This window comes from Pseudorca crassidens, chromosome 9 (assembly GCF_039906515.1).
Source record: "Pseudorca crassidens isolate mPseCra1 chromosome 9, mPseCra1.hap1, whole genome shotgun sequence".
Taxonomy (NCBI): Eukaryota; Metazoa; Chordata; class Mammalia; order Artiodactyla; family Delphinidae; genus Pseudorca; species Pseudorca crassidens.
In genome coordinates, this window is record NC_090304.1 from 32,553,882 (window position 1) to 32,576,392 (window position 22,511).

The window sequence follows — 22,511 nt, forward strand, 5'->3', positions numbered from 1 at the left end:
GTTGTCACCCATCCATTTATCTGATTGTTAATGTCTCATACCCTCACTAGACAACAGTCTTGTTCACAACAGGGACTGCTTCCATTTTGCCAACCACTGAAGAGATAATTGTTAAAATCGTGCTAGGTACCTGGGGGATGTGTAATAAATATTGGATCGACACATGGGCAAATGAGTAAATTTGATGCTAACACCACATACTGTACTAAAATAACAGGTTTCTTATCTTTCTCCAAGCACTTTTATTTTTTTTTCCTGATGTGTGTCTGAAGAGCCTCCGTGTTTACAAAAACTCACTATCTAGTTGAACATTTTGAGGATTTCTAGTCCTCACTTTAACAGTCCAAAGAATGCTCCTCCAGGAGCCCATTCAGGCCATCACGTAAATCTCTTCTCTCTGGCAGTTAATGGACATGACAGACAATGGCTGCACTTCCTTCTAACAGGCACAGGAATTGATGGTTTATTAACATTACTGACAGGAGTGCTGAAGGGACAGTGGATTAAATCCAGCACAAAATTTTGTAGGTGTCAGGATTAAGTCCGAGGTAAATATTCTGAATAGTTTTTTTTTTTTTTTTCTACGTGAATCTGCCTGAATGTCATAGTCCCCTCTATTTGTGTAAATCTTCCTGCCATTTGAAAGCTGGATGAAGTCAGTTGTTTAATGTTGTCACTGCCGAAGTACAGCAGCTGCTCTGGATACATGTTCCAAACATCCTTTCAAAATTTTTATTCTACTAAGTGAATTTTGTTGAAAGCAGCAGGTATTGAAATGCCTACATACCAGCTTGTCAAATTCCCTGCTATTCTAGATGTGTACTTTTTTTTTCCCCTTTAAACTCATTTTAATGCATTTTAGTAGGGAGTTTTAATATATTTCCAAGGCCTCTTTCCCAACAGACCTATTTTGTTCTTTTCACTTGAATTTAAAAGTGGAACAAAAGACACAGGATTTGGCATTTACAGGGTAAGCTACACTCTAGGGAATACCCAAAGTCCTAGAAGTGTGGTATTCATCCAGAAAGGGAACAAAGAGCTTCGCAACCTATGGCAATATCTCAGCCCTCATGCAATTATATATAACATGATCCACATTTTTTAAGCACCTTCTGTTTTTAAAACATACATTAAATAGTGCTTATACATGCAGGTCAAGTTCTAAGCAATTTATACCTATATTTAATAGGTAAAAAGCTAAACAAAGTAAGTGTTCTTTACTGGTTTTACTAGATGTGCAAACAAGTTTGTGGAGGTCCAGCAAACTATATAGATAATATGTAGAAGAAATAAATTCAAACTCATATTTTGATGATTCCAAAGCCCACTCTTATCTCTCTCAAATTCTTCACCTCTTTTAATTCTTGGCTCAAGTGTCATCTGCTTAAAGAGTTTTTCTAGACTTTTAGCATTGCAAACTACCTTACTTCCTGCCTGAAATTGCCCATCCTCTATTTCTCTCTACTTTTCATTTTTCCTCTAGCACTTAACTTTCCAATATACTACATAAATTATTTTTCTATTTATTGAGTATTGCCTGTCACACCTACTTGAACATAAACTCTAACCAAGTAGGAAACTTCTGTTCACTGATGAATCTCATAAGCACCTGGAAAAGTGCCTGGTAATATTAACCTCTCAAAAAAAGTTGTTAATCGAATGCATTATCTTTATACTACAACATGACTTAGAAGGTCTTTGTAAGGATTGGAAACACTTTTAAATGTGATCAAGGCACATAGTTGGTGTCCAACAAAAGAGAAAGATAATGATGATAACAATAATAATTTATATTATGATTAAAGAGAGATATTATCATTTTTTAGTCAAGCTACTGCTGCATTATTTAATATTTAGTTTTCTTATTAGCAGATCTAAAATTCTCCCCAGTCTCAGTTGCCAGTACAAATGCCAAATTGTTAACAAAATGATGACTTTTATTCAAATCAATTCAATTTGATTCCACAAATATTTATCATTCATCCTGTAGTAGTCAATATGCAAATTATGAGGATTATGAAGATGCATAAGATACAGACTCTGCCCTCCAAGAATAGGTACTGTAGGGGGGATATCATGCATAAACTAGCAATTACTTCCCATGTGAATAGGGTATGCGCTACAGTGGAGGATGGCATAAGGTTCTGGCGGCGGTTTTCAATTTTGAATTACTTTTATTATGAATGGCAAGAAGGATGTAGAGTTTCTTTCCATGCTACAAAAAAACTGGCTTCCAAACTGTACTACTGGGTGAAAAAAGGAGACTGAAAATTTTCTGTAATCTAACAACACAAATTTTATTTTCCTAATGTTTAAATATATTTTACTGAGCTAATTAGGATAATGACTAAAATCACCAGTGAGGATCAAATACAGTTGGCTCCGAAGCACAAATCTACAGGAACAGTCACATAAACTCCTTTATCCAATCTTTACTATTAAATGTTTATAATTAAGGGTATTGATAAGCGTTCTGAAATATAATTTAAAATACTTGTGTTTCGTTTTTCCTTTTCTATTTACTAGCTCTAAGATTATCACCAATTCCCTTATTTTCTCAAATCTTCAGTTTTTTCATCTGTAAAACGGGAATAATAGTAACAGTGAAAATTTATGGAATATTTACCATGTGCTAAGAATTGTGCTGATACTCACATGTTATTTTGTTAAACTTTGCAAAGCTCTTTAAGTATTATTGTTACTACCACTCAGCAAAGGAGGCAAGAAAACCTTAAAAAGGCTTTACCTTTATGGCCCAAAGTTACCTTACTAGAATCTGGCAGTAGGTACTCATATGCCTGATTCCAAAACCTTCATCTAATTAAGACTATTGATCTGAGGTTATATAAGAAGATAATGCACAGCTTTTCCCCCATTAATTACGCTGTTCGGGGCTTCATTGTATCCCAAATGATAGTAAACTGTAATGGGACATTAAACTTGTTCCTTCCCTCTATATGACTAAGAACAAAAATGCTGAAATGCAAACTGGATTTTTCATGTGAGAAATGTTTCACGAAACCACAACATATAACACAGAAAGAAAACAAGAAACTTTCAAATCAATGTCTTGATTAATCAAATTTTCTTGTGAGGATAGCATAGTCTTAAAAATTTTGAGCTACAAAGAACCTGACAAAAATAATTAACTTAATCCCTCTGTGGGATTTCCTTTCTAGTAAAATAGTACTAGGATGTTTAACAACGTCAAAGTGTTCTTCTAAAGTTTACATGAGGTAATGAATGCAAAAAATTGATGCACAACTTTTTTGAGGGGTCTTTGGAATAATTATCTTGTAGAGCTGTCACTTTGGTTTCAGCAGAATTGGGCTTTGTAGCCCAATTCATTAGCTATACAGCTTCTCTAAACACAATAAAAAAAACCTCAAATTTTCTGTTGGCCTTCTTAATATGTCACTGGTCTATCCTTACAGTTAGAGAGGTTACATGACTTGTAATTGTAGCTGTCAAAATGGGGGTCAAAATGTGTATTTCACATGTCTTGAAGCTATCACTTAGCTTTATCTGCTTAGCCTCCAGAGGGCTTAGTGTATTCCTCTGTCAGTGATCACCATCTAATTCTGAGAAACTCATATCTGGATAATGAATGAATGAATAAATGTCTTCTAAATAACACGTTTTATGGAACATGGGAAAATTTTTTTTCTGGGCAATTTGGTAAATTAAACTTTGCAAGGAGTTGTTTTAAGGTTTACTGTTCCTCTTCCTCAGGTGTCCCCTTATGTGGCATTCATTCACTCATCTCATTCATCAATTCAGCTACTAGTCACCCCATCCACTCATCATTTATCCTTCCACTTGCATACCCCCTATCCTATTATCCATGCATTCCTCCATTTACCTACTCATCCATCCATCCACTTATCTATCTCCCAAATCATCCATGTCTCCGCTCATCTATCCACCCATTATGCATCCACCCATTCACTTACTCAATCCAGTAATCTATCCAAACGGCTCAGGGTGGCATTTGAGACACAAAGAAGAGTTACATTAAGCTCATCTCAGAGAAGGAAAGAAGAGAAACTTAACCTCTTTCAGTTAGAGAATTGAAAAGGATATTCAGATTATTTCCAAAGATCTAATCATTTCTTATTCCTACACATTTAAATCAGGAATCCTTAGAGTAATGTGACTGTGTATGAAAATAACTGCACTCCAGCCCCAATCATCTGAGGCAGAATCTCAAGTAGCTTAGCATGGGCTTCAGTGTTTTGAATATCTACACATAAATTTCAATTCAAATCCATCGTTAAGAAGCACTGCCTCTGAGGCGGTACAGTGAGGCTTTCACTGAGGATCATGATTCCCTTGGCACATGCCCCAGTAGGACACACACATTCTTACTCATGCTTAACAGTAGTATAAATCCCATACGTTCCCAAGACAGAGGTCATCTCAACATCAGTACACTCAAAATGTTTCATAAATGTAGCTGCTTAAATTAAACCAGTAAACAGCTGGTGTCAGTGAAGAGAAAAACAATATATTTTGGAACTGCCTCACTCTGTGTTCGTCAATTGAAAATAAACCAAATCTGCATGTGTGCGTGCATGTGGGTGTGGGTGTGGTTTCAGAAGGAAGCTTCCCCTTTAGTCTCCAAGAGTCAGGAACACAGAGGGAGTAGTTGCCTGGATTTTCTCTCCACTGCTTTTCATTCAAGGAGTGGGGGAGGTGTGGATTTTATGAGTGGTGAACTGCGAAACTTCTAAAAATTCACTTTTCTATACTCAGCAGGATTAAGATCTGCTTCCTGTTGTCCTGTTATAGCCTTTTATAAACCTTTCTACCCTGTGACTGCTATGCTTTAGGAAATGTAAGGCCCAGGGCCTGGTTTTCGTAACCAATTGTGGAGCCAACCCAGCCCTGCTCTTGAGATTTTATACATGAAGATGTGGTTTGCGTTGTAGCTAGCCTAATATCTGCCTCACACGCCAATTTCTCTTATGCAAGTGTAACTTTAGGGAGTGGCCTGGGGTGAGGACAGTATTAAAGGTCTCATATTTGGCTATTGGTAATCATAATCCCACCCTCCAATCCTGGAATAAGCATGCTATTAGATTTCCATTCTTCTGATAGCTGTGCTGTTTTTCAACTTGTTCAGAACATAAAAATGAAAAGTATTATTTTAATATTATCTTCAGGGAAACCTCCAAGTTATATTTGTATACATACACATAGGTATATGTGTGTATATATATATATATATGCATATCCAAACTAAATATATATTCATATACATATATAAAATTTCAGCACTTCTTGAAATGTGACATGACCAAATTGATCATGAGATACTTGCTCCATCATCTGTTTATTCTTCAGCTGGAATTACTATGGAACTGTAGAAGAGATCAGTTTACCAACATCTACTCATAAGCCAGATTCCTGCATAATCCTTGGTATCTTCTTACCCTTCACCTATCATATCCAGGTCATGGCTAAATCATCTATATGTTACCTTCTAGGTATCTTTCAACTCTGCCCATTCTCTCCATTTACACTTCAGAAACTCCGTCCAAGTTACTACCATCTATAGTAATGATGGTAGATGGTCCAAGTTACTACCATCTGTAATGATGAAAGGAAGACTAAAATGGAAGGCAAAAAATCACATAGGTGTTGCTTTATCTACAGAAAAGCCGCCTCAGATCCATTCGACAAGAGTAGTGCCAAGGTATGGGATTGCTGAAAGCAGGCTGTAATATCTGTTGCTCCTCAAAATGATATTTATCCTCCTGGTAACACATAGCCTATGAATGCAGTGGCTATAACTGCTAGAAAGGTGTAGGATCCATAATATAGGCCACGTCCTACGTGAATGTAAAGGCAGATAAAGAATATGGAAGCTCCATTTGCATGTATGTATCGAATGATTCATCCGTAGTTAACATCACGGCAGATGAGTGTTACTGATGAGAAGGCAGTTATTGTGCCTGGTGTGTAATGTATTGCTAGGAACAAGCCTGTTAGGATTTGTAGAATTAAACAAATACCTAATAGAGAACCAAAATTTCATCATGACGAGATATTTGATGGGGCTGGGAGGTCAATAAATGCATTGTTGATGATTTTTATTAGTGGGTGTGATTTTCTGATGTTGGTCATAGGTGTTCTTACAGTTGAATGACAACGATGATTTTTCATGCCATTAGTCATGGTTAGAATCCATGTGGGAATGATGATGACATGTATGTATTTTAAGTGTTATTTTTGTGATTAGTTTTGTGGGGTTTTCTTCAAAACCTTCACCTATTTATGGGGGCTTTGGGTTGACTGTGGGTAGTGGTGTTGGGTGCGGGACTGTTGAATTTTGGTGGCTCATTTTTAGTCTTGATGGTGTTTTTGATTTATTTAGGGGGGATACTGGTTGCATTTGATTGCACGACAGCTATGGCTACTGAGCAGTATACTGAAGTTTGGGTTTCTAATAAGACTGTTTTGGGGGCATTTCTTTCAGGATTGATAATAGAGAGTTTTTTGTTGTTGTTGTTGTTTGTTTGTTTGCCGTACGCGGGCCTCTCACTGTTGTGGCCTCTCTCGTTGCGGAGCACAGGCTCCGGATGCGCAGGCTCAGCGGCCATGGCTCACGGGCCCATCCACTCCGCGGCATGTGGGATCTTCCCGGACCAGGGCACGAACCCGTGTCCCCTGCATCAGCAGGCGGACTCTCAACCACTGCGCCAGCAGGGAAGCCCGATAACAGAGTTTTTAATGGTGCTGTATGTTTTAAAGGATGAAGAGGTGGAAGTCGTGTTTACGTTTAATGGGCTGGGGGACTGGGTTATTTATGACACCGGTCATCCTGTTTTTTTAAGGGAGGAAGCTATGGGGACTGCAGCATTATATAGTTATGGTACTTGGTTGGTAACTGTTACTGGCTGATCGCTGTTTATTGGTGCTGTGGTTATCATTGAGATTACTCATGGTAATTAAATAAAAGCATGCTAAGGATAAGGATAATAAGGAACGACAGGAAATATAGTTTGATAAGGCCTTTTTGGCCTGAGACTAGCGTAGAGAGCTTTAATTGAATAAGGGATGTGGTTTTTGGTAAAATATTTTCTAGCCAGATTAAGTCTAAGAGGGAGGATGCTGAGTTTTGGCTTATTGATAGATTTAAGTAGGGAGGTAAGCGGTGCATGATAGTGGGGAAATATCCTAAAAGACTAGAAAACTTGAGGGTATTTGAGGGGCAAATAAACTTTAAGTTTTCTGCGTTAAGAAATTTAACCTGCGTTAAGGTTAATTTCAAGTGCTGGTACAAAGGGCACTGTACCAGCACTTGAAATTAAGGGCAGTTAATTTTAGGTATGGGGGCACAGTTACTAGGGGGACTGTTGTCGGGCGGATGTTGTTGGAGATAATGAATCCGGCAAAAACACTTCCAATTAGTAGGCATTTGATGGAGTTAACTAAGAATGGGTTGTTTTCATTGATTGAGGTTAAGGGAGAGAAACGAGGCTGTCCTAGTAGTGGGAAGAAGATAACGCCAGCACCATAGACAGCTGTGAGGGTGGTGGCAGCTAGCGTTATTAGCAGGGCTCAGGTGTTGGTATAAGACGTGTTAGCAGCTGGTGAGGAAAGGCATTCCTGTCAGTGCTAAACTTCCAATAATAAGGGCTGTTGTGGTGAAAGGTATAGCTTTAAATTGGCCTCCTATTTTTTGAATATCTTGTTTGTCGTTCAGGCTGTGGATAATAGATCTGGAGTATATGAATAGTATGGCCTTTAAAAAAGCATGTGTGCAGATGTGCAAGAATGCTAGATAGGGTTGGTGGATGTCAACTGTTACTATTATTAGGTCTAACTGGCTTGAAGTGGAGAAAGCGACAATTTTTTTAATGTCATTTTGGGTGAGGGTACCTATTGCTGCGAATAGGGTGGTGAGGGCTCCTAAGCATAGTGCTATTGTTTGAATGTTTGTTGTTTCCTGTTAAGGGTAAAATCGAAAAAGCAAGAAGATTCCTGCCACGACTAATGTGCCTGAGTGGAGTAAGGCTGATACAGGAGTAGGGCCTTCTATTGCTGAGGGGAGTCAAGGGTGAAGTCCAAATTGAGCTATTTCCTGCCTACAGCTAGTACAAGCCCTATGAGGGGGAGATTTGAGTGATGTTAGTACAAGCCCTATGAGGGGGAGATTTGAGTGATGTAAGTCGAATGTAAAAATTTGTTGCAGGGGGCTTGTGGCGCAGGGGTTGAGAGTCTGCCTGCCAATGCAGGGGACACGGGTTCGAGCCCTGGTCTAGGAGGATCCCACATGCCGCGGAGCGACTAGGCCCGTGAGCCACAATTACTGAGCCTGCACATCTGGAGCCTGTGCTCCACAGCAAGAGAGGCTGCAATAGTGAGAGGCCCGCGCACTGCGATGAAGAGTGGCCCCCGCTTGCCACAGCTGGAGAAAGCCCTCGCACAGAAAAACGAAGACCCAACACAGCCATAAATAGATAAATAAATAAAAAATAAAAAGGGAGATGGGTCTAAGAAAAAAAAATTTTGTTGCAGGTCTCATGTGTTTAGGTTAAATAGGAATCATGCTATTGACATAACAAATCCAATATCCCTGATGAGGTTATATAGGATTGCCTGGAGAACGGCTGTGTTTGCGTCTGTTTGCCGGTATTACCACCACCCAAGGAGCAGGAAAGATATAATTCCGACCCCCACTCACCCAATAAAAAGTTGGAAGAGGTTGTTGGCGGTAACAAGAATTAACATGGTGATAAGGAAGAGGAGTAGATATTTGAAGAACCGATTAATATAGGGATCCGAGTGCATGTATCATAGTGAGAACTCCATAGCAGACCATGTGACAAACAATGCTACGGGTACAAATTTTATTGAGAAGTAATCTATTTTGAAGCTAAGTGTTAATTTAAGAGTTTGAACAGTGATCCAATGTCAGTTTGAAATAATTATTTCTTGGCCTGTGTGAACAAATATTGTGGTTGGAATTAGGCTGGTAATGAAAGCACAGGAAACAGTGTTTTCTTACATATGATGGATTTTTATCACTTTTGTAAAGATTGGTGTTAATTATTATAATTGGGATTGTTAATATAAGTAGTGTGACTAGAGCGAAAGAGGATAATAGGTTTATTACTTTTATTTGGAGTTGCACCAATTTTTTGGTTCCTAAGACCAACGGATAACTACTATCCTTTAAAAGCTTGAAAAAGCCACACTGTTAGGCATGGGAGCATGAATTAGCAGTTCTTGTATACTTTCTCGGTAAATAAGTTTCAACCTTCTGTTACTAGATTCACAATCTAGTGGGGTTTTTTTAAAACTATATTTACAATACAGGGGGCCTAGGATGATTTGGGGATTTAGTGACAATAGTAGGAGGGGTAAGATGTGAACGGTTATAAGGGCATTTTCTCGTGTGAAGGAGGGTGTAATGTTATTAATATGGTGTGTGTATTTACCGCGTTGTGTTGTAATTAGTATATGTAGAGAGTATAAGGCTGTAATTACAATGTTGGCTCCTATTAAGATAATGGTAATATTTGATTATGAGAAGGACGATGTAACTACAAACAACTCTCCAACCAGATTAATGGTTGGGGGTAAGGCCAAGTTTCTTAGGCTTGCTAGCAGTCATCAAGCGGCTATTAGTGGGAGGAAGGTCTGTAAGCCTCAGGCTAAGATTATTGTTAGGCTATGGACTCACTCATAATTTGAGTTTGCTAGGCAGAATAGTATGGATGATGTGAGGCCATGGGCAATTATTAAAGCGGAGGCTCCTATATAACGTCAAGGTGTTTGGATAAGAATAGCGACAATGACAAGTGCTATATGACTAATGCAAGAATATGCGATAGGTGATTTTAGGTCTGTTTGGCGCAGACAGATTGAACTGGTTATGATTATTCCTCATAGGAAAAGCATAAGAAAGGGGTATGCTATGAATTCTTTTAGTGGGTTAAGTATCGCTGTGATTCGTAGTATGCCGTAGCCTCCAAGTTTTAGTAATATGGCTGCAAGGACTATAGAGCCTGCGATGGGGGTTTCTACATGTGCTTTGGGTAATCAAAGGTGGAGATGAAACGTCATATGAAAACGTTGGATCAAGAATTGGGTAATGCTTTGGTTCAACACTGCAGTGTTAAGAAATGTAGAGAGCCCGTAGCGTTTTTTGGGGTTTTTTTTGCAGTATGCGGGCTTCTCACTGTTGTGGCCTCTCCCGTTGCGGAGCACAGGCTCCGGACACGCAGGCTCAGTGGCCATGGCTCACGGGCCCAGCCGCTCCGTGGCATGTGGGATCTTCCTGGACCGGGGCACGAACCCGTGTCCCCTGCATCGGCAGGTGGACTCTCAACCACTGCGCCACCAGGGAAGCCCCAACCCGTAGTGTTTTGAATATGTACTAGTGCTACTAGAAGTGGGTGACCCGACAGGTGTGTAGAATAAAAAATAGAGTCCTGCATTAAGGTGTTCTGTCTGGTTAACTCATCAAGTGATGATAATGAGTGTAGGAACTAGTGTGGCCTCGAATATAATGTAAAATAAAATTAGTTCTGTGACACTAAATGTTATAATTACAAATGTCTGTAATATGATTAGTATAGTGATGTATAGTTTTTTTCGGGTCAGTGACTCTTTGAGCAGGTGAGATTGGCTGGCCATTAATAGAGTCATATTGTTAAGATCAATAGCAGTGTAAATAAGGAGTCGGAAAAGAAAATTAATAAGAAATTAAGGCTATTATCATTAAACTGATTAAGAAGAAGCAGGCTTGTGAGGCTAATTAGCAGGCTATGGGCTGTAGCATTAATTCAAGCCATATTATTTTTTGATAAACAAGTCAGGGGTATTAATATAATCGCAGGGACAATAAATTTTAGCATTGGAGGAGGTTACGATTTTGTACGTAGTTGGTGCCATGTGTGTTCGATACTATCACTAGTAAGGATAATCCGAGTGCGGCCCCCCAGGCTACGAACACTAATAGGACGATTGGTATTATGCTGGCTAAAGTGAAGTGTGAATTTAGGATCATTAGGGTTGCCATTACGAATAGTGATAATGTTATCCCTTCTAGAAATAACAGTTAGGATATTAAGTGGGATCGACACATTAGCAGCCCTACAAGAGATACTGTAAAAGCTATAATAATATTTATATATACTAAAGGCACTTGGTAATTATGAATTTAGTCATAATCTAATGAGTTGAAATCATTTGTTTTGTTTTAAACTAAATACCATATTCAGTTCATTCTAGTCCTTTTTGGGTTCATTCATAGGCCAGGCTAATTGCCAATAATGAGAGTAAGAGCAGGGCTATGGTGAGTATTGTTTTTAGACTATTTGTTTGAGTTGCTCAGGGGAGGGGCAGTAGAAGGGCAATTTCTACTGCAATAGAAATTTCTACTTCAATTGCTGCAATAACCTCACGTGCAGAAAAATAGTTACAATGGCAGGACTGAAACTGCTACACTTACAAACGCTGGCTGGCTAGGTTGGCTCTTGACTTCCATCTGGGAACTTGGATTTTGGTAAGCTTCCCACCACTCCCTGATAAGAGTGGCTCAGAGTTACTAAACTCTTTGTGCAAACAATATGGATTATGCTGAAAACCCGCTTTCCTTCTGGGAGTTTGGAATTACTATATGAACTAGGCAGAGGTGCACATGCCTATGTGTCCAGCCCCCAATAAAAACCTAGGACTCCCAGGCTCAGGCAAGCATTTCTAATAGAAGACATTTCACATGTATTGTCACACCTGTTGATACAGGAATTAAAGCATGTCTATGTGACTTCACTGAAAGAGGACTCTTGGAATCCAGTGCTTTGTATCCTCTAGGTTTTGCCTCATGCCTTTTCCCCCTTTGCTTATTTTGCTCTGTATCTTTTGGCTGTAATAAAACCATAGTCATGAGTATGACTAGATGCTGAGTCTCATGAGTCTTCCTAGCAAATCATGCAACCCTGGGATGGTCCTGGGGACTCCTGACTCATCTTTGAACTGGTCTTCCTTCCTCTAAGTTGTCCTCCCTCCAAAAACAAAACATGGCTATGTGATTACATGCCCTTTAAATGTTTTGATACAAACATTTCAGTATATGCTACTACTATAGGGCCAGGGTTGACAAACTTATTTTTGTAAAGGGCCAGATTGTTTGGAGGGCCATATGGTCTCTATCATGACTACTTAACTCTGTCCTGGTAGCAAAAGCAGCCATAGGTAGTACATAAACAAATGAGTATAGCTGTATTCTAATACCAGGGTTTTTTTTGAACACTGGAATTGAATTTCATATAATTTTTACCCATCCTGAAATATTATGCATTTGATTTTTAAAAAGTCATTTAAAAACGTGAATTCCATTTCTAACACACAGGCTATACAAAAATATGTAATGGTTTAGAATTGGCTAGGGAATTCCCTGGCGGTCCAATGGTTAGAACTCCGCACTTCCACTACAGGGGACCTGGGTTCGATCCTTGGTCGGTGTACTAGAATCCCACAAGCTGCGAGTGCTGCAGCCAAAAATGAAAGAAAACAAAACAAAAAAATATTCTCGAATTTTTTCAATCAATACGTACTACAGAACTACAGGGTCTGCACTTGACTGAATCAGCGAATATAGAAATGCGGATGTGGAGGGCTGACTATAAAGCTACAGGTGGAGTTTTGACTGTGCAGGGTTGACACCCCCAAGGCCCATGCTGTTCAAGGGTCAACTGTACTACCTATCACTCTATCTCCCGCTCTATCCCTCCTTCACAATGCCTGTTCCAGCCACTGTAAACTCTCATATCCTAGAGTTCTGTGTTCACTCTACCACTGGGTGGTTGACTTGTGCAACTCTCTGCTTTGAACTCTTCCCCCATTCATCCTATTTCCCTAGTAAAATAGCATTTGCTTTTTTATTTCATGTCAGTCATCACTTCCTCATCACAACTCCAAGGACATCAGATGATATTATTAACTCTCCGAACATTGGGTGCAGGTTCACCTCAGTACTTCTCATTTTTAAAATTCATTTGTTTAACTGTTTACTCAATACCTGTTTCATCTGTTAGGTCATATGCTACATGAAGGTCGGTATAGCATCTGTTAGTGTATACCTTTGTCTTTCCAATACTTTGTACAGTATTTGGCACATAGTTTTCTCTTAAAAGGCATGTGTTGAATTAATTCATCAGTATTTACTATGTGTCTGGTGCTTGCCTAGATACTAGAGACACAAAGAAAATAAAATGTAATTGAAAAGCTTACAGACACTAGTGAGGTGAAAGAAATGTATAATTTCAATGTAATGTAGTAAGCACTGAAATATACATATGTGTATATATTTATATTTATATGGCTTATGGAAAATAGAGGATTATCTCCAGACTGGAGAGCCAAGAAAGAGGAGAGAGTGCTGATGAGTATGGAACTTGATTGCATTTGGAAGGCTAAGTAAGGGTTGGTGAGCTAGATGACTAGGAAAAATATTGAGGAACTTAGAACTTGAGAATAGAAACATTAAAAACAAACAAACAAACAAACAAAACGCATTCAGTATAACGTAGGAAGGGAGAATGGCCCCATACCTCAACCTAGGGAATAAAGAAAGGTTTCTGGGAAAAGATAACACCTGAGTTCTAGTTTTAACAATGAGTAAGAATTGAGCAAATTTTCCAGAATACTGGCATGATGAGTTCTGTGACATCTTCAATGAAGTAGTTATCTGACAGGTGAAAATTATTTTTAAAAGAGCCATTTAAAGTCACTGGAGGGCTTCCCTGGTGGCGCAGTGGTTGAGAGTCCGCCTGCCGATGCAGGGGACACAGGTTTGTGCCCCGGTCCGGGAAGATCCCACATGCCGCGGAGCAGCTGGGCCCGTGAGCCATGGCTACTGAGCCTGCGTGTCCGGAGCCTGTGCTCCGCAACGGGAGAGGCCACAGCAGTGAAAGGCCCGCGTACGCAAAAATAATATAAAAAAATAAAATAAAATAAAGTCACTGGAAGTCATCCTAAGGGCATATAGAAAATTAATAAACATATATATTTTAAAAATGACTAAATCTTGTTCAGAATAGCTAGGTCTGTGGCAGTTGAACCACCCTCTTCTAATCCTCCCCAGCTCTGTGTAATGGAAACTCTAAGTGTGCTAATTCAGAAGAGTAAAGCCAAGAAGACAGAGTTCCCTCTCCTCTAAGTTTCCAGTCTATGACAATGGTGTCACCCCATCAGGGGCAGGCAAGCAGTGTTTCTCATTACCCTGTAGGACTGTGTGGTAAAAGCTCTATTTTGAGTATGACAAAGCAAGAATGCTGGGGCTTGATCTTCCCCAGCCCCTCCACCTTAGCTCATTTGTAACACAGAGGTTCTATCCAGGGAGAGACAAGCCAAGAGGACCAAATGCTACTACTCTCAGTCACACCCACTTGTAGAGCTAGGATGTCACTCAGGGAGAAAAGGGCAGTTGTCTTCACCTCCAGCCCAGGTGTAGTGGTACACAGCTTCTGCCCAAGGGGAAAGGCAGGCCTTAAGGATCATGAGCTCTGCAAATATACCTGAAAGTGCTGATTTCAGAAGGGAGCTAAAATAATTTCATGCCCAAAGCCATTGTAGAAAATAATGAAGAGGTTTAAAAAGGAATTTGTAGCCTCCTGATACTCCTAAGAAAAAGGGAAACAGCAGAGCAGCCAGAGGTTTCACAAAGAAAACCAGGGAAAAGACAGTCTGAAAGAGTCCTTCCTGGGATTACAAACAAATCTGGATGTCAAGGCTATATATGCATGTATTAGGCTACACTGACTCAGGAACAATTAGCGTGGGATATAGAAGATTGGAAGCATTCCCTAAGCCACAAGCAGATTCCTCAGCCAAAAGCAGAATCCTCAACGGCACAAAGGACTTAGGTACAACTTCTGACCAAACACTAAAAAAAAATGACAAGCTACTCTGACCCGGGGACAACTCCTAGGAAGCAAGGTTTATGAATAAATCATAATCATCACTGATCATCTGGAACGATGGAAGACTGTCCATGCTAAAGGCTATACCCTCTCCAGATGAAGTAAAAAGGAAACTTCCAAGGTACTAGTTTTTGGATGAACATGAGACAAACTTTGAAATTCCTTGAATTATGAACACAGTTTACAAGTTACACATTTTACAGGTTCAACAGTAAAGGGTGAACATCTTTAACCAGCAAGTTCATTATGCTAAACCAGGAGTGGCCCCTGGGTAATCAATCTAAAAGAAAAATCTGAGCAGGAACATCCAAGGCTGCACAGTGAGGGAGGAAATAGGCTTCATAGATTTAGTTTAGCAAAATCACTAAACAAGGAAGTAAATGAACAAGTAAACAATAGCAGCAAGCCTCAGGAGAGGAAGGGAATCAATACTGAGCTTTGGTACAATATATTATCTAAAATGTCTAATTTTCAACAATAAAATTGTAAGACATTCAAAGAAACAGGAATGTATAACTCATACATAGGTTAAAAAAAAAGGCAATAGGAATTGCCTTTGAGGCAGCCCAGACAGTGGACATAGCAAACAAAGAATTCAGAAGAGGGATTATAAATATGTGAAAAGAACTAAAGGAAACAATGCTTAAATAATTAAATGAAAGTATGATGACAATGCCTTATCAAATAGAGAATAGCAATAATAAGATTGGAATTATTCAAAAGAACAAGATGAAAATTATGGAGTCAAAAGTACAATAACAAAATGGAAAAAAGAAAATCACTAACAGGCCCAATATTGTATTTGACCTGGAGGAAGAAAATAATCAGAAAAATTGATGGTAGATTGATAGCAGTTCTACAATTTAAGAACACAGAGAAAAAAATGAATAAAAATGAACAGAGCCTTAAAGAAATGTGGGAAATAATTAGGCACACTGGCATATATATAAATGAAATACTGTAAGGAGAGAAAGGAGAAGAAAAAATATTCAAAGAAATGGTAGTTGAAAATCCCCCAAATTGGAAGATAAAATTAATCAACACATCCATAAGCTCAACAAACTTCACATACAATAAACTCAAAGAGATCTAAGTTCAGACATATCACTGTCAAAATCTAGAGAGGCAAACATAACAAGAACTTATCAAAAGTACCAAGAGGAGAACAACTCATCAAGTACCAGAGACCACCCCAATAAGACTAACCACTGAGATGCAAGAGGGAGGAGATTGAGGATATATGTATATGTATAGCTGATTCACTTTGTTATAAAGAAGAAACTAACACACCATTGTAAAGCAATTATACTCCAATAAAGGTGTTAAAAAAAAAATAAAAGGAAATAATGAAGGCCAGAAGGTAGTGTGATGACATATCCAAAGGAGTGAAGGAGAAAAAGTCACCCAGAAATCTTATACACAGTAAACCTATCTTTCAAAAATGAAGGCAAAATATGCACATTCCTGGATAAAGGGAAAACAAAGAATTTGAAGAATTTGAGCTGGCACGTCTGCCTTATAAGAAACACTAACGGTAGAGTTTTAGACTGAAAGCAAGTGATGGAAGATTTAAATACACATGGGGAAAAAAAAGAGCACTGGTAAAGGTAATTAGTGATTATAAAAGAATATATTTGCATCTCTCTCTTTTCTTCTTTTAACTAATTATAAACAATTGCTTAAACTATACAGGTATCCCTCACTTTTCAAAAGTTCACTTTATGCTACTTCACTTTTACAAAAGACCTGCATTAGTACCTGCTTTTCCTAAATGAAAGAAATGTGAATGCTTTATCTCAATTAATTTTGTGCATCCACTGGCAAGATGTGTCCTAAGGTAATTGTTTCTTTGCTCAGAACAGGTTTCATAGGAATGCTCTACTTTCAAATAGCAGAGGAAACCTGTATACACACACACAAACATATATACATTATATATATATGTATATTTGTAAGATTTGTAAGATTTTCCATATATACATATTATATCTATAAATTGTATTGTTGCTCCTGTAACATATAGAAATATAATACATTTGACAATAATAGCATACAAGAAGAGTGGAAACAAAACTGAATTTTAGTAATAAAATGACAACTTTGGTAACTTGAATTCACAGGAAGAAATAATGAGAATAAAGAGAAGCAGAAATCTCATATAAGAAGGCTAATAAAATACATTCTAAAATTCTTTAATTGCTCTACTTTCTCCTCTCAACTTCTTTGAAAGACAAAAAGATAACATGTATAGTCATGATATGAATAAAAATAATAGAAAAGAAAAGAGTGTTTGTGGAGGGAGTGAAGCTGTGTAGGTATAAGATTTCTATCCCTCACTGGAAATAAGTTAATATAAATCTAAAGTAGATACTGATAATTTGATGTATATTGTAAGCCCTAGAAGAAGCTTTAGAAACATAGATCAAAATATAGTTAAATAATAAAAAGGAATTAAAATGTTACATTAGAAGACATTGCATTATATAAAAGAAGGCAATAAAATAGTATCAAAATAGTCAAAAGAGTAACAAAAGAGTAACAAAGTAGTCATGAGACATACAGAAAACAAAAAGAAAGGTGACACACACTTAAATTCAACCATATAAATAATAATACTAAATGTGAATGGATAAAACAATTCAATCAGAGTGCAGAGATTGTCAGACTGGATAAAAAGGAAGAACGAAATCTGTTGTGTCTCAGCATTATTCATAATATCAAAAAAGGGGAAGCAACATAATGTCTACAATTTGATGAATAGGTGTGCAGCTAATGCCTATTAACATGAATGAACCTTGAAAACATTATGCTAAGTCAAAGAAGCCAGGCACAAAATACCAAGCATTATATGATTCTATTTATATGAAGTGTTCAAAATGTGAAAATCAACAGAGACAAAAATTAGACTAGCAGTTGCCATGGGCTGGGGGGAAGGGGAATATACAGTGACTATTAATGAGCATAAGTATATTTTGTAGTGATGAAAATGTTTTAAAATTGGAGAGTTGCAGAAGTATGTGAATATATTATAAAAACCACTGAATTTTTCAATTCAAATAGATGAATTTTATGCTATATGAAGTATATCTCAATAAAACTTTTACAAATTGTTAAGAAAAACAGAGGTAAGAAATGGAAAACTACAAGAAATGCAAGACTTTCATGATTCAGGGTTTGATGTTGATGAGACTGAAGAGATAGATAGGTAGAGATGAGCCTTGCAAACCATCTAAGGAGGTTGGACTTAATCCTATAATGACTAGACAGACAATGATGGATTTAGAAGTGGAATAATAGGAAAATTTAAACTTTAAACAGACAACCCTTCTTTTGACAGTGTGGAAGATAGATTGAAAGAGTAAAATGTTGAAGTCAGGGAACTCTGCCAGTGATTCTAGAGAGGTGAAGAAAGTCTGAACCAACACAAAGAATGTGAAAATGAAGAAAAATATTTAGAAGGAAAATTTTACCGTTACTTTTCTGTGTGGTTATAAGTAAATGTGTAGTCATGCTGGAAACATCTCTCTGCCTATTCTTGTAGGATTCTGAGTTCCAGAATTAGGCAAGCAAGATCACCTGCTTCATTCCTTTTAGGTTTTCCTATTATAAAAACAGCAATGAGGAGTGGAGAAAGATGTGGAAAGGATGCATTTTGACATCCAATTATATTGTTAATCTCTGGAACTGGCAAATAGGAGTCTATTCAGGGAAATGTGTTTCTTGCCAGTGGCATCTGGCAATTAATGCTAAAATGTGCTTTCCAGCCTGCAAAGAACTTAGGATTTCACTGCAAGATTTAAAGAGAAGTATTGGTACTCACGCCTGTCTATAGCAATGTACTCAAAATCAAAACTGCATAAATGTAGATATGAGCATATGATGTGCATTAATGATGACCCTACCCATATTAATCTTCAATTAAATTCAGCAAAGCTAATAAATGGTAAAGTTTAAAGCCCTTAACCTGCAATACAAGACACTCCAATACCTGACTTAGGTACCTCTTTCAGCTCTGACTCCATGTCTCAGCTTTTCCCAGGTCATTTCTAGCTTCTTTTACTATTTGCCAATTTCAAACTTCCCATGCTCTCTCATACCTCAGGCCATTTAGCCAAGTCGCTCCATACGCCCTCAAAGGAACTTCTCTAATTTTATACCTGTATAACTACTTCTCTTTCCAAACTCAGATGAAACTTCAACTTTGTCTTCAAAATGCTTCTCAAATGCTCCAACCGCAACAGGACTAACCATCGCCGAAAGCGATATTAGGTTTTCCAATTTTCCTATTCTCCACTCTATATCAATTGTCATATACTTCTAATCTGTTTTTATATTTGCACATATACGTACTTTATAAGTATATTTCTGTGAATATATGATCTTACATATGCATAAATCATATGTATATATCTAGACTTTTTAACTAAATTGCAATTTATGTAATATAATGTTTGAGTGCATGGGGTCCTGGAGTCAGAATGCCTTAATCTCTTAGAGACACACAATTACCTCATCTAAAATCTGTGGTTGATAATAGCAGGACTAACCTTAAAGCAGTGGTTCCCAAACTTGTCTGCTCATTGAAGGTAACTGGGAAGCTTCAAAAAGTTCTTATGTCTCTGTTCCATCTCCAGACATTTTATTTAATTGGTATGGAGTGATGCCTGGACTTTAGAATTTTTTTTAAAATTTTCATCTGATTCTAATGGGCATATAAGTTTGGAAACTACTGCTTTAAAGGGAGGATTATATACAGTCATGTATGTGTGTTAGCAGCATATTGGTCAATATTCGACATTTAAAATAGTAATTGCTATTATTATTTGTGGAATTTTTGATTGAAAGCCATATCTTATTTTTTTGCCCATGGCACATAGGTGAAGTACTTAGTACAGGGATAGTGGCACTCAATTTCTTTACTAGGTAAGTTAGAATACATCAATATTAGATGAATTCCCCTCACAAAAACAAAGGAGCTTTCAGTTCTATAAAGAAAGGTGGCAGACACACAGGTAACTACAGTAAAACCCAGCATGGGACAACTGAGCTCAGAGCACTACATTGTAGTAGTGTAGAGGAAAATTGGGCAAATAAATTTTCCCTGATTTAAACAAGATGCTAATGAAAAAGATGAAGGAGGAAGACGAGGCGGAGAAGAGGAACTTACATTTATTCGGCATTGCACAAAACTATGAACTTTCCCAGTTTTACAGATGAAGAAATTAAGACCCAGAAGTTGAAATAATTTGACTAAAATCACTCTGGTCAGCGACTCCCTAGCTTCAGAGTACTTAAGCGTTGTGCTGCAGTGTAAGAGCAAGGAGTCACCACATACCTCTAATCAACAAGTTGTATATGGACTTCCTATGTAGGAACCCATGGATTAAGTGGTGTTAAGAGTTTGTGCACGACTCTGAGCATGCTTCTATACAATCAGTTGGTCAATTCTCAGCTCAGTCATTACTATGTTAAAAATAAATTAGGGTGGGGCTTCCCTGGTGGCGCAGTGGTTGAGAGTCCACCAGCCGATGCAGGGGACACGGGTTTGTGCCCTGGTCCGGGAAGATCCCACATGCTGCGGAGCGGCTGGGACCGTGAGCCATGGCCGCTGAGCCTGCGTGCCCGGAGCCTGTGCTCCGCAACGGGAGAGGCCACAACACTGAGAGGCCCGCGTACCGCAAAAAAATAAATAAATTAGGGTGAAACTGAAACGACTGAATATCAACAAAGAAAAAAAAATCTTCCCAATCCACTAATTCATACTTTATACAAAGCTTAATGAGGTGGACCATAGATATAATTATAAGGGCCAGAAAATATAAAACATCTAAAAGAAAACACAAACCTTGTCAAAAGAGGCAACACTTTAGGACCTTAGATCAGGCAAGTATTTCTTAGATAGACATAAAAAGTTCTAATATCAAGGAAACACTTATAACTCTGATTTAATTAAAAAAGAATATTTTTTCCTCTATGAAAGTCACAGCTAAGAAAATGAAAACCAAACCACATAGTGGGAGACATCATTTGCAAAATATACATCTAATAAAGAACTTATACCAAGAATATATAAATAACCATTATGATTCAATTATTAGATAACAATCCAATACAAAAATAAAATACTTTTTTAAAAAGAATAAAACATTTAAATAGACATTTCAACCACGAAGATATATAAATGTAAAGTAAGCGTATGAAAAGTATTCAGCATCATTAACCTTAGGGGAATGCAAACTATAAATACATGCTTGACCATTATACATGATTAGAAAAGGTAAAATTTAAAAGACTGACCCAGCCAAGTACTGGCAGGAAAGTAGAGTGCATTGATATCTTATACTTTGCTGGTGGGAATGCAACTGTACATTCAATTTAGAAACAATATGGCAGTTTCTTACAAAATTAAACATACCATGTGACCTAACTATTCTACCTCAAAATTTACCCATGAACAGTGAAAATATATGTGCACTCAAAGAGTTCCGTTTGAGTGTTCATAGCAGCATTATTCACAATAGTCCAAAACTGGAAACAACCAAAGTAATAATTAGCTGGTGATTTTTTTTAAAATGTGGTGTGTCCATCTAGGAAAAATAAATTAGATGAAATGAAACTAAAAAAGAACAAATGATTGACTGATGCAACAACATGGATAAATTCAAAAGCATTATACTATTTTTATTTCTATGACATGTTAGAAAAGGCACAAACAATAGTTTGGAGGTGAGGGAGAGGACTGACACTAAAGGGGCCTAAGGTAACTTTTATTTTTGAGATTATGGCAATGGAATATGTCTTGATTATGTTGACAGTTACACAGTATATATTTCAAAAGTCAATGAATTGTCCAATAAAAATGATGAATTTTGTTGAATGCAAGTTATACTTCAATAGACCTAATTATGAATACATAAATAAATAATAAGAAATTTTGTTTTTCGTGGGAATTCACGGTTAGAGGTGTGAGGTTCTATCACAAAAACAGAGTACAAATGATGTTGCTTTGGAATGCCAGCCATTACCCAAAGCCTCTACTTATCTGACATAAACCCCCTGTAGAAAGTATTATATTTGGATTGTTTCCTGCTACATAAACTGCATCTAATATAATGTCTGACACATAGATTTTATTTGAGAAACATCTGTTGAATTCTTTAATTTCTGCTTGGCTCTAGTCGATTAGCTCTAATTTAGAGACTGGTTTTTCTTTGTCATACCTGTGCAATTAGCAATTGAGATTAATATACTTTTTGCTCAACAGAGAGATTAAAGAGGTAAACTTCAAAATAAGAACTATTATAATTTACTGTATAAAATTTTGAATGAAAATCTTAGCGCTCTTTTGGAAAATCATAATTAGCAAAGTAAAACCCAAATGTGATATGAGAAAAAGCTTGGTAGAATTAGGAAGTATGATGCATTGATTGCTGACACCTCAGGGTGCCACAGCACTGTCATACATGAATACTGGGGGAAAAAAATTGACTTTCCACATTTCCCTTGAGGTAACGAGAGAATTCATGATGCTGTGCCCAGTGTGATACCCTGAGGATTCCATTTATGTCCCTC

At 37.6% G+C, this 22,511-nt stretch overlaps 1 protein-coding gene and 1 pseudogene across 4 annotated transcripts in view; both read right to left on the reverse strand.

Moving 5' to 3' along the window:
- Positions 1–22,511, reverse strand: part of LUZP2 (leucine zipper protein 2) — a 449,267-nt gene that overhangs the window by 67,238 nt on the left and 359,518 nt on the right. The gene's annotated exons all lie outside the window — the stretch shown is intronic.
- LOC137230453 (NADH-ubiquinone oxidoreductase chain 5-like) lies at positions 6,941–19,190 on the reverse strand (annotated as a pseudogene).